The sequence below is a fragment of the Euphorbia lathyris genome, chromosome 7 (genome assembly GCF_963576675.1).
Source record: "Euphorbia lathyris chromosome 7, ddEupLath1.1, whole genome shotgun sequence".
NCBI classification, from domain to species: domain Eukaryota; kingdom Viridiplantae; phylum Streptophyta; class Magnoliopsida; order Malpighiales; family Euphorbiaceae; genus Euphorbia; species Euphorbia lathyris.
The window spans coordinates 88,930,537-88,944,080 of NC_088916.1; the positions used below are offsets into that span (position 1 = coordinate 88,930,537).

Genomic DNA, 13,544 nt, shown 5'->3' on the forward strand with positions numbered 1-13,544 from the left:
TAATTCAGAAATGCTCATCTATAAATTCACTCTCTTTACTTGGAAACGTTGGAAATACATTAAGATGTCAAATGAAATTAAATTGACTCTCTTTATCAGTGATGGATCAAACAATTTAAATTAAAAACATCTCATATATAGTTACAAATCAAGTTACCTTTCAAGCATCGCATGCATAGTTTTATCATAGACAAACTAATTATGATAGAAACGTCTAATAACAAAAATTAGCATACCAACAATGTTTAAAACAGAGTTAAGAAATTTCCAGCAAATTTCACTTAAAACATAAAGTTGTATCAGTTAAATAGATTGTTGAGTAACTTGTTTTTCGGATGGAGCACATTCTGTCATATCTTGTTCTTCAGCTGGAGCACATTGTGACATTGTGTCATCTCTTCTTTAAAAGGCAACTTCTCTAGTTCACTGGTGCTCAAAACAGGACCACCAGGCCCTGTATCCATGTACATTCGTTCTTCAGGCAAAGGGCATTTCTTTCTATACTTGGCGAATTCTTTACTTGTCTCATTCAAAGCTTTTTCATAGCCATCTAAGAGATTTCTCGTCATGTATAGTTCGTGTTTGAGCCTAGAAGTCTCCATATGTCTTGTCTGTTGCTCCTCCATCTTCACCTTGTGCAAATTATGAACCATGTTATTCTGATGATCGAACTCGCTAAGCAACATTTGATGTTGGATACTCAAGTTTTGATAAGCCTGCTCTTTCGTATGGTAGGACATCCAAGCTTTTTCCAAGACTTGTTGCATTTGCTCCATATACATATCGAATTCGGATGTTGACTTCAAATTATTATCTTAATGTCCACGAAAAACAATAATATAAAAAAGTGATTATAGTTCATGTTCGGATGTGAAAACCACTGGTACCAAAGAAAATGACACTTTCTTAATGCATATTTATAAATAGTAAACAACTAGCAGAATAAACCTATAACTTGAACAAACATGTGAGAGTTTTTCTAGAGGTAGTCATAAGGGTTAGATTTGACTCTTACAGTACTTCCTACTATCTTTCCGTCAAATGTTTCTGAATCTTGGAGAAGCTCCTGAACTAAACTCTTTTCAAATAGATAAGTTTAATATTATCAAGAATATGGCAGACTGGTAGCAAATTCAATTTTGGCTGTTGTTTGCTGTTTGAAATTAATTGCATTAGTGTTAATGGATATCTTCTTGCCTTTGTTCTTTATTTGTTGCTAGTTTTCTGAACAAATAAAGAACAAAGGCAAGGATATATGCATTAACACTAATGCAATTAATTTCAAACAGCGAATAACAGCCAAAATTGAATTTGCTATGAGTCTGCCATTATTCCTGATAACATTAAACTTATCTATTTGAAAAAGAGTTTAGTTCAGGAGCTTCTCAGGATTGAGAAACATTTTAAGAAAAGATAGTAGGAAGTATTGTAATAGTCAAATCTGACCCTTATGACTACCTCTAGAAAAACTCTCACATGCTTGTTCAAGGTATAAGTAATATGCATTAAGAAAGTTTCATTTTCGTGGGTACCAGTGGTTTTCACATCCGGACATGAACTATAATCACTTCTTTATATTATTGTTTTTCATGGATTGATACTTCCAATGTACCTATTTCCAAGACTTGTTACCATTTGGTGATTCTGCATCCCTGAACTAATAAAAGGAGTTTGTGAAGCTTCTATGACAAGTACTCCCTCTGTTTAATGCACACTAATTAAGAAATGCAATTAATTTTAAGTGAAAGACTTTATTACCCTTATATTATTTGCATCCACTAGTAACTTTATCTATTCCCAAGGTAAAAGCAAATTAATGTGCATAGATTGAAGCAAAATGTCATGTATTGTGGAAAAAAAAAATTCTCTAAAAAGACATTTATGGTGGAACGGATGGAATATAAGACTCTCAGAACTACCACTAGAAAGCCCGCCCTGCTAGCTCATATAGAAACTAGTTTCCAAATAACATTAGTCCCTATGTGAATCTGTTCCTGACCAGCCAGAACCAACAATGGACCATGCATTTTATTGTCTTCTTTTTACACTTATAAAATAATTAATTGATTTTACTATGACAATTAATTAAATTGAATTATAATTGGTTATAAACAAATAAAGTTTTCAAACTAGAAATTCAATTGAATTAGAAGACTATTACTATTCCACAAATATTATGATTATATTTATAATTATATAGAATCTTTTTTTATTATGATTATATTTATAATTATAGAGAATATTTTTTGACATTTAGAAAACAATTAAATAGCCCCAAAACTCATTATCAGCAAAGCATGGAATATAGTGATGTTGTTCCTAGCATTCAACTCATATTAGATAAGCATATTTCCCAATAGCATAGATTAGGAGTAATATAGATCTTTACAATTCTCATTGAACCCTAAAATTCAACAGATGAAAAGTCCAAAGATTTACCAGAAAGAATTATGCTTCTAAAATTCAATAGCTTTTAACTAGTTGCTCGGAAACAAAATATGTCCTGCAAAAAGAAAAAAAAAATTCATTATAGAATCAAAATCCAATGAGCAACAAATAGTAAATACCAACAAAAAGTCAAAAATAACTTGGATTTGGCCAATTCAAATATAGTGCTTTGTGCTAATAATATTTTAGCAGATATGTTAGGAATAATTGAAATTACCATAAACGAAAAATAAGCAAACACACAAGAATTGTTTACCCAGTTCGACACTCAATATGAATTACTACGTCTGGGGGCTCTACCAAGCCAGGATATTTACTATAATGAAAAATATCCGGATTACAGAGAAAGAGGTTACATTTATACTCCTCAAGAAACCCTAACTGTCTGGATATTTACCCAGTTGGATCGCTGCAGTTGGGCCATGGCTTCAGTTGGGACTATATATATTAGTCTCCAAACGCCCAACAAGATAAAGTCATGGAGTTTATTAATAATGAAGATGATTTTCAGGGTTCTGATGAGATTCTGAATGCTGATTTTATTGGTTTTCATAGATTTGAGATCACAACAACTTTCCAGATTTGAGATCTCTGGGGGGAGGTATCATAAGAATGCACACACATTTACAAAGAAGAGAAGAGAGGGACGGAGAAAACCAAACTTGTGAAAACAGTAAGTACAGTTATATAGGCGAGACCATTTGTGTGAGATATTTAATCAGTATCAAATAATAAGTTTCATACATTCCAACAACCCTCTAAATTTTTAAAAGTGCTAAATTACTCTCTATCCTTATCTAATTACATTCAATAACATTATATTCTTATCCAATCCATTCAATAACCTTTATATTTGTCCAATTGTATAATCTCAAAACTTCAACTATCCCCATGAAATTCCAAGAGTTCATAATTATTTATATATTTGGAGTTTCTATTTTACATGTGGCAGAGCATGTATCTAACTTTCTACATCCAAAAGATTCTATTCAGAAATACGTGGTTATTGAATGCAATCAAACAAGAATAAGAGACCATTTAGAACTTTTGAAAGTTCTAGGGAACTTAAAGGTTTGGGCAAGTAGATGGAGCAAGAGAAAATAAAAGAGTAACACAAAATACCAAACAAGAATACATAAGAAGCATGCCAAACTAAAATGAACAATTGCTAATGCTTTACTAAATGAACAAACACAGATTTGGAGTCTGCAATTTTCTCCATTGCGAATTAAGCTAAAAATTGTTACTCCTAAAACTGCAATGCAGTTGTGGTGTATTTGCCAAAACCTACTAAACACAATTTAAAGGCTTGTGAGACCCAACTCTATATATACCCTTTCAAATATTGGTAAGTTTTCCATATGAGATAGGAAAAGAGCTCTTAAGAGCAAAGTCCCTAATGACAAATATGCCCCCACCAATCAAAGCCTTTTTCTTCAAAACAAAGCCATTTTCTCACATTCAGATCAAGCGTCACAAGCATAGTTTCATCACAGGAAATAACAAACAAGCTTGATTTGTGTCAAAAAAACATATCATAACAAAAGAAGCATAAACAAACTTGTGGTTTCAATTTCAAGTAATCATATCACCCTGACACATCAGATAGGTTATATAATGCACTAATAAACAAACACACCAGAGAGAAACATCTAATAACAAAAATTAGCATATGAAGTCTAAGACAAACTTTGTAGGGTTTCAAATAATCATATCATCATAGAACACATCAGAGAACTTATGTGAGGAACTCATAAACAAACACATTTAACAATAGATCTATTGAAATCACAGTTAGAATCCTAAAACTCTCACCTTTTGGCATAATCATTAAAAAATCCACTATAGAAAACAAGTAATTAAAGAAAAGTTCATAATGATAGATCATTTGTAAACACATATATCTAGTTCAGAATTGCCATTAGAACATAAAACTGAACAAAGAAAAAGTGCAAAGATTTACCATAAACAATTGTAAGCAGTAATTCGATTTGTTAAGCAAGATAGTTTCCTGCAAAAAAAAAAATTAAGACAAGATCAAAATACCTATGGATTGGTGAGCAACAAAAAAACAAAAACACATAAAGAAGTTACAATTGCTCAAGTCACCTGTAAACAAACGCAACACTTTTTTTGCTAATAATATTTTAGCACATAAAGTTATGGAGGTTATTAATCCGGAAGATGATTTTGTAGGGTTCATGACCACCACTTGATGCTCCTCCTTTCTTTCTACCGAATTAAGCTTGATTCTCATTGGAAATTTACCCGATGGAGCAGTTAGAGATCAGATCCTAAAAGCATTGTTGAATGCTAACTTTCTAGAGAAGATAAACCCTAATCCTAAGCATTGATTTCCATAGATTTGATTATGCCACTTTCTGAAGAAGATAAACCCTAATCCTGATTGTATCCATAATTGATATATGGGCTACCTGCTATTCAGATCTCATAAAGGAGATACCTATGAACATTAGGTAACCCTAATTTCTAGTCGGTGATTGAGAAGAGCAAAGATATAAGTCTAGTTATATAGGTGATGTCATCCCTTACTCTCAAACTTCACCTACTCCTTGAAGTTTTAAAGTTTTAAATTAGACCCTCTATTTTTGTCTAATTATCTTTAATAACCTCCTATTTTTGTCCAATTGCATTTAATATCTTCTAGGTATATATAATTAAATTCAATAACCTCAAAATTTCAATTGTTCTCTAGATTTTTAAAAGTTCATAAATATTTAGCTATAAGTTATTTTCTTTTTTACATGTGACATAGGGTGTTTCTCATTGTAACACAGTTTGGGCCGAATATTAGTCTTAAATTTAACCCTAATGTTCTTAAGGGTATTGCCGATTTAACCCGTATGAAATGGTGCAAATTTGACTCTAATATTTTCAAGTAAGATCAATTTTAATCCTACGTTATCGAAAATTAGAAAAAAAACATGTTTTATAAGTATTGTACTATCACTTTTGTTTATTAATTTATTACTAACAAAATTACAAAAATTCTGGTGAAATGCTAAAAACTAGGTCTGCTACATATAAATTAATTACAATTTTTAAATAACCGTAAACCAGTTTTTTTAAATTTTTGACAGCGAGTGGTTAAATGGGTCTTTCTTGAAAAAATTAGGGTTTAATTTGCATCACTTCATAGGTCAGGGGATAAATCTGAACTTTGATTGAAGCGTTACAGTTAAATTTGACACTTATCCCCAATAAAAACAAAAATTTACAACATATCGTTCCAATTTCGAATTATGCAAAATGATTAAACCGTAATCCAACCCAAAAAATTTCATTTCAATCTCGTATTAACCTAATCGGGATAGTATCGATTACGTGTCTTGTTGTCGAGTCGTATATAATTTTATTATGGATCAAAATTATTTTTAGGAAAACCTCAATTTTAATCTTGAGGTTATTGGAAATTTCGCTCTCATCTTATAAAATGGCTTAATTTTTATCCCTGTCCTAAAATATTTGTTCAACTTTACCATTTTCTAATAAATTTCATGGAAACCTTTTATTCGAAATTATTTTAAAAAGGGATAAGGTATCAACATAGGCCTAAGGTTTTTGGGGAAGTACTAATTTAGGCTTAACGTTTAAAATAGCACGTACAAAATAGCACCAATATAGGTTTAACGTTTATAAAATAATAGGGTTAATATACACATTTGCCCATGTATTTGTTCGTTTTAGCACATATATCCTTATATCAAATAAATTCACAAATATATCCCTATATTTTTCAAATAACATCATAAATACCCTAATCTAACAGACTTAACTTATTTAACTTAACACCATTAGTGTAGTCATCACACCACTGATATAACACCAATTAACTGATTACACATCATCAAATCTAATTTTAAATCCTAATAAAAATTAAAAATTATAACACATGGTGTGTTGTGAACTTGTCCTCCTTCTACAGATCTCGCCGGAAATTCGCATTCTGGTCTGTATCTTCTTTAAGCTGTTTTTTTTTTTTTTTTTTTTTTTTTTTTTTTTTGCTTCTTTTGCCTCTTCCTTTGAAATTCCCTCTTTAAACTTCATAGCAATCCTTCAATCAAATCTTTCGCCTCCTTGAGAGCTAAGCTTGTCCAGCGCCGTTTGAAGAAGCTCCTCCGGTCAACTTTGAGCGGACGGTTTTGGAGGGAGAAACTCATATCGGGCAGACTGCGGCAGAGGTATTTTTGAATGTTTTTAAAATTCATATATGAGTATTGTTTAGTTTAGATGAAAGTAAATTACTCTTGAGTTAATTTGATTCAATTTAGGATTTTGACTGCTAATTTGATCATGTTTGAGTTTTTTTTGTCCAGAATTTTGGTGATTGTTTATAAGTGCTTTTAATTGCTTATTTAGTGCAGAATTTATATACTATTTGGTTTGAAACTTATAGAGAAGAAATGAGAAAAGAATAGAGGACAATGGTTAATTACAATGGTCCTCTAACTTTCGGAAATGGAACAAAATTGTCGTTAACACTTCATCATCCTCTAACTTTAGAACTCCATCTTCTCCTCCACAACCGGTGCAACATCAGCGGTTCCGGGAGCAGCAACCACCGCCGCAGCAGGGGTAAAAGCAGCAGCGGAAACTCCAAGCTTATCTTGAAGATAGTCGACACTGGAAACTTCAACGAGGAGTTGTTTGGTGGGGGAAAGAGTTGGGTAAGTGGAAGGGGTAGAGAGAGTGAGTGTTCTTGTGGAAGATAGAGATGCCCCATTATTTCACTGTAAATCGGAGGAGAGGAAGAAGAAGATGTGATAGGACAAGGAGACTGAGTTGTAAGTTTTCTATTGGACCCAAAGCTAGATTGCTTATGTTATGAAGAAGGTGTTGACTTTGAAGTTGATGCTGATGCTGACCGTATTAAACCGTTAGTCAAATAAACTTAGTCTGTTAGATTAGGGCATTTATGGTGTTATTTGATAAATATAGGGATATATTTGTGAATTTATTTGATATAAGGATATATGTGCTAAAACGGGTAAATACAGGGGTAAATATGTGTATTAACCCCAAAATAATACGAATTTAAGCTTAACGTTTAGAAAATATATCCAATTTAAGCTAAACGTCACAATTAAATTAATCATATTATATTCTTTTCCTATTAACTTTATATGTTAGCTTTTTATTTAGTTCTATTTTCTTATTTATTATAATATAATTAATTAGTTTTCTTGCCCATTAAAACCTTATATTTGTTTTTCCTTAACCATTCCATGACTCCTAAATTCCATGACTCCTAAATTTCATGACTCTTGTAATATGTGCAATATTTTGAACACTAGTTAAAATAATATTGTGGATATTCAATTACTTTTAGCTTGCATATATTACATGAGCAATGAAATTTAGTAATCATGGAATCATTTATGAAAAACGAATATAAGATTCTAATGGCCAAGAATACTAATTAATTGTATTATACTAAATAAAAATATAACATATAAAGTTAATAGGAAAAGAATATAATATGATTAATTTAATTATGACGTTTAGCTTAAATTGTATATATTTTGTAAAACATTAAGCTTAAATTCGTATTATTTTATAAATGTCAAGTCTATATTGGTGCTATTTTGTACATGAGGCCTAAATTGGTGCTATATTATAAACGTTAAGCCTAAATTGATATTATATTGTAAACATTAAGCCTATATTGGTGCTATTTTGAACGTTGAGCTTAAATTGGTACTTCCCAAAAATCTTAAGCCTATTTTGGTACCTTATCCCTTTTAAAAATGATAAAATTAAATTAAATTTTCTATTATCACAATAAAATTCACTAAATGTTTTATGAATGGACAAAATTAATAAGCTGTTTTTTAAGATAAAGACAAAATTATTATTATTTTCAATAACATTAGAAGGAGTTAGCCTTATAACTACTTAATTGAGAAAAGTAACGGATTAAACAAAATAAAATCGCATGATATGCATACTATGTGTGTGCTCGGTTTTTGAAAGGATATTACAATTAAAAAAGTTATTAAAATTTATTAATTATAAGATTAAGTAGATTGATTTTTCTGAATCTAAATCTAAAAATAAGATTTGTTTAGTTATGTCATTGTTTCTAGAAGAACAGTTTGATTGAGTCCTACCCGTTGAGCTGCTAGAGTTAAGAAAGAGTGGAGCAAGTGACATGGAAAAAAATCATTTTCTTATCCCTAATTTTCTTCATTCTGGCGACCAAGTTACAGGGAAGCTCAAAGTATTCTTAGTTGGGTAAGAATTGAATTTGGGGCAAACTCCAAATATGAGAAACTATGTAATAAAATACCTTACACCATTTTGCTTACATTCTACCATCTAGTATGAAGCTGTTGTCTACCATATAATAAAATACTGAACCTTTGGTGATACATAAAAGAGGAACATCAAAGAAAAGAAAAGATAAGAGATATAACCTATATAGCACCACTCAAGAGATATGTTTAGTTACTTTTCCAGTTTCAATCATTTTTTCTACAAGTTGAAACCATAAGACAAAAAATTTGGGGAGGAGGAAATGTGAATAAAGTTAGGGTAATTAATTTATTAGTCCCTATATTTTGACAAAACACACTGTTTAGTCCCTGTATTTTCAAAAACACATGGTAAGGCAGTCCTTCCGTCTGTTTGTTACATTTTTTACCGTTTATGACTTCGGAAATGACTAAATTACCCTTTACTATTTACCTTCAAACTTCAGAAGAGTAATCCAATTTAGAAGAAGAAGCTATTTGCATGGAGAACAATAAAAAGAACAGACTCAACGCTTATGAATTTGAACGATTAAGAAGAAAATTAAGAACAAGAACACTCAAAGTTGATTTCAGATGCATTAGAGTTTAAAGGAAAGCAAAATAAAGGAAAAGAAGAACACAAATCCAAATTGACTAACAGAATCTTCATGAGAGTCTAACGGCAGGGACTAAACAGTTCACCAAGAAAAACATTAGGGACTAAACAGTTCACCGAGAAAAACGTTAGGGACTTTAGTGTGTGTTTTTGAAAATACAGGGACTAAACAGTGTGTTTTGTCAAAATATAGGGACTAATAAATTAATTACCCATAAAGTTATATACAATACATTTTCTACATGGATATGTCTGGTCTGTCCAAATCTGATATCCACGTATATAAATAATCATCACAAGATTCCTTTGTTCTACTCTAATTTAGAGCCAATTGCTGATTTTGTGGTGTGGAATCATTAGGAAAGGCAAGTCAGAAGCTGCTTAGGAAATTCAGATAGCCTATATAGCACCTACCTTGGTTGTAACATTCTGCAATATTTTTGTAACCTCCTCAAAAAAAAAATAATCATTTGGAATTGGTGCATATAACGAGAACAACATATTCATTTACTAATTTAGAACAGCATTAGTTTCATTGCATCAAACTCTAACATTAAAACACAAAAACCATTCTAGTAATTAAATCAGAGCAAGCAATGCTTACATAATCCTGTTTCTAACTGGTAGAGTTCGATAAAATTCCGATGAGGAAAATGAACTATGAAGGAAGAAACCAAACTTAACTCCCATAGGAACACTTCCTCAAAAATGTAAGGAGGACCATAAAGTGATGGTTATGAACCCATGCAAAAGCATCTTCATAATTAATAACCTTCATAACCCTATGTGCAAAATTTTTATTAGCAGAAACATATGCTTGCCACAACAACTTGTCAAAACGATCACCCTTGTCAAGGCACATAGTGAATCAACATTAAAGCTGATTGACCACCTGCTCGAATTTCTTCTTGCAACAATCAGATGATGGAGCATCTGAATCTCCATTGCTTCGTCAATCTTTTTTAGAAAAAAATTCCTGGAGCAATCATCGCCATCTGAATCTCCTTGCTTCGGATTTCCAACTAAAGACAGGATGCAGAAATAAGAATCACCATCTAAATGCAGGTTGCAGTTTTAATTATAATAAAACAAATAGGTAATTTAAGACATCCACATAAAGGTATTTGCTTTTAAGGAATTCTCTCTAAGGAGTTAGATTTCATCATGTATCAGAACATATCAACTTTAACCAACATCAGTCTCAAACTTTTTCAAATTAACCAAAAAGGTCTTCAGTTCATGACTATAACATATAGATCAAAGACAAAACAATCATAAAAACAGAATTAATTTCTTCATCTGTTTTATAATTAATTAATTAATTTCTGCATCTTGTCTCAGTGGAATCTAAAAAACTTGTGGTTTCAATTTCAAGTTCCAGCAAGTTACATTTTTATATACTATGTTGAACTCTTCTTCCTTTGCTTTTCCACATTTCGTTTCAAATTCTGTTTCCCTGCAACATTGCACATATATAATCCTAAAAAATGCTCACCTCTCAATTGAATCTCTTTACTTGGAAACAATGGAAATAGATTAAGATGTACAATGGAATTAAATTCATTCACGTTGATCAAACGATTAAAAAACATATAATATAGTCATTACAAATGCAATGAATTATTACCAGAAAATACCAAACAAGAATACAGAAAAAGCCTAAAAAGTAAATGAGTTGAATCAATCTGCCTAAAAGTAGGCAACTGAATTGAAGCAAAACAATAATACCATTTCAAAAAATCAGACACCTACAACTTCGTGATCATTTGTTACAAACAACAAATTAGTATTTTGAGAGAAATATCTAGCATTGCCAAACTAAAATGACAATTGCTAATGCTTTACTAAATGAACAAACACAAATTTGAAGTCTGCAATTTTCTCAATTGCGAATTAAGCTAAAAATTATTACTCCTATAGCCGCAATCTCAACTGAGTATGTGTTATACTCACCCCTCTTATTGAAACATTTCAGATAAGCTGATAAGAGGTAGCTAGATCATAGCAGATAGTTGTTTTTGTATCTTCAGTAAATCATAGAAGAGGTTGGACCAACTTAGATTACTCTCTTGTTGAGGATTGCCTCAAATTTTGCGTTTGTACTTATTAACATGAAATAATAGTTGTATTGTTACGAGAGCGAGATGGTATTTTGGACATAAGAATATATTGTGCGATTGTTGTTGAAGAGGATGGTATTAGACATATATATATATGTATGGATAGCTTGGTGACTTCTTTTGACATGTATAAAAAAATTTGGGTTATTCATATTTAAGAGGAAATGCTGCTGGATTTTAGGTTGATTTTGTGTAGTAAATTTTGGAGTTCGGGCATGTCAATTTAAATGGTATGAGAGCCTAGGTTTTAGATTCTGCGGACTCCGAATAACAATTGAGGAACTAAGTATATTGGGATTAGGGACGGTTTATACATTCTATGGTGTACCTGTCAACCTATTATTTTAAAAAAATACCATATTTTTTTTAAACATGTCATTTGGGGTGGGAAGAGTCATTGCATAAGTTTCGATTCATAAGTCATTTTTATCAAATTCATAAATGCATAGTCATGCATGAAACAAGCATTTTCATTTGCATATAATTACCAAGATAAATGATGAGTTGATATGGTACACTATTGATTGTATAGGTTATTAATATCTATTAGGTATATATACAATATTCTAATAACATAGTGTGTTGGTTATTTTATAGGAAAATGCCACCCCCGAACTAGAGCAAGGGGTCGTCGTACTATTAGATGAAGAGCAAGGACTGTTAGGTTAGAGGATGTTGGTCAACCTCGTAGGAATCACCGAGTTGAACTTCTAGAAAAAGAGGTAGCTGAACATGAGATAGAAAATGAGTTAGTTGATGATGCTGCCTCATTGGAAAATGCACAACCAGAAAATCATGTTCCTAGTATGCGATGTAGACAACCAAATCCTACGGTTGGTGCACATGTGGCTCCTCAAGTGGATGTGAATCTCGTAGCCACTATTACTCGGGTGGTTATGACTGTTATGCAAGCTTGCAACAACAACAACAATATGCAAAATAAGCCTTGGGTCATGGTGAAACATTGTTGTCAGTTGGGAGCTATTGATTTTGGGGGTTCTGCAGATTATGACGAAGCAGATGATTGGTTGAAGAAACTAACAAAGGCTTGTGGGCTTTTATCCAATATTTCTGATCGGGATAAAGCGGGCTACGCTCAAATGTTCCTTTACCGGGGTAGCAGAGAATTGGTATGATCGAGTATACGGTCTTTATGGTGGTAATTTGACTTGGAATGACTTTGTGAATGAATTTAACAAAGCATTTGTTCATGAAGACTACAAAAGGGAAAAGAAAAATTTGTTTTCCACCCCGAAGCAAGAAAGAATTTCAGTGACAGAGTATGTGGACAAGTTTGAAGATTGCTACATATTTGTTTTTCACTTGATTACTAATCACAAGGAAAAATATGAGAGGTTTCACAGCGATCTGAATGTACAATTTCGTTTACAACTTCCATTGCATGGTGGAGATACCTTTTTGTGAGTTGTAGCTCAAGCCAAAAGAGTTGAGAAGTTGTTTAAGGAAAGGGGAGAAGGTCTACAGAAGACTAGGAAGCAAGATGATTTTTCTCAAGGATTTGTTGGCACTTCAAGCAAGAGAGAAAGCAGTTCTTTTTAGATGACATGGTGGGAACCGAGCAGGAGAAAGTCAGTCTAGATCATATCAAGGGGGAAGTGGATCATAGATGAGTCAGGGTTCAGTAAGAAAGCCAGTTACTAGCTCGAGTGAGATTCAAAAATCGAGGCAAGGTGGAGAACAGAGGTCTTATCAACAAAATAGACCTCAATGTGCTACATGTGGTAGGTACCATAGTGGAGAATGTTGGGGTAGGCGAGAGGGTTGATGCTTTGAATGTGGAGAAACTGGACATATTAAAAGGTTGTGTCCCCACCTTACTCAAACAGATGCAACAAGTCAAGGGGAACAAGGAATCATAGAGGAGGTAGAGTTCCACCACAATGAAGGGGTACTAATTCTACTCAAAACAGAACAGGATCTACTTCATCTCAACCCAAGCCTGATAACAAGTGGAGAAATTCTGATCAACTTCCTTCCCTGTGGGGGCGTCGTTGGGTTCGACGGGGGGAAGCTCCGATGCCAAAGTCAGTAAGATGAAACAAGGGAGCAAACTGAATAGACAAAGGATGTGAGAGTGTGTACCTT

General features: G+C 32.4%; 1 long non-coding RNA gene and 1 pseudogene across 2 annotated transcripts; both read right to left on the minus strand.

Annotated features, from left to right (window-relative positions):
• Positions 1–1,249: 1,249 nt before the first annotated feature.
• Positions 1,250–4,920, minus strand: LOC136200928 (uncharacterized). Of its 2 annotated transcripts, none has more exons than XR_010673611.1 (4): positions 4,558–4,920; positions 4,412–4,459; positions 2,440–2,503; positions 1,250–1,652 (listed from the first exon to the last, which is right to left on the minus strand). It is a non-coding gene; the product is annotated as an uncharacterized lncRNA (long non-coding RNA). The 2 variants fall into 2 exon arrangements; XR_010673610.1 differs by having other exon boundaries at positions 1,250–1,657.
• Positions 4,921–6,345: 1,425 nt separating this feature from the next.
• LOC136200532 (large ribosomal subunit protein bL12c-like) lies at positions 6,346–8,787 on the minus strand (annotated as a pseudogene).
• Between the last annotated feature and the right edge of the window lie 4,757 nt (positions 8,788–13,544).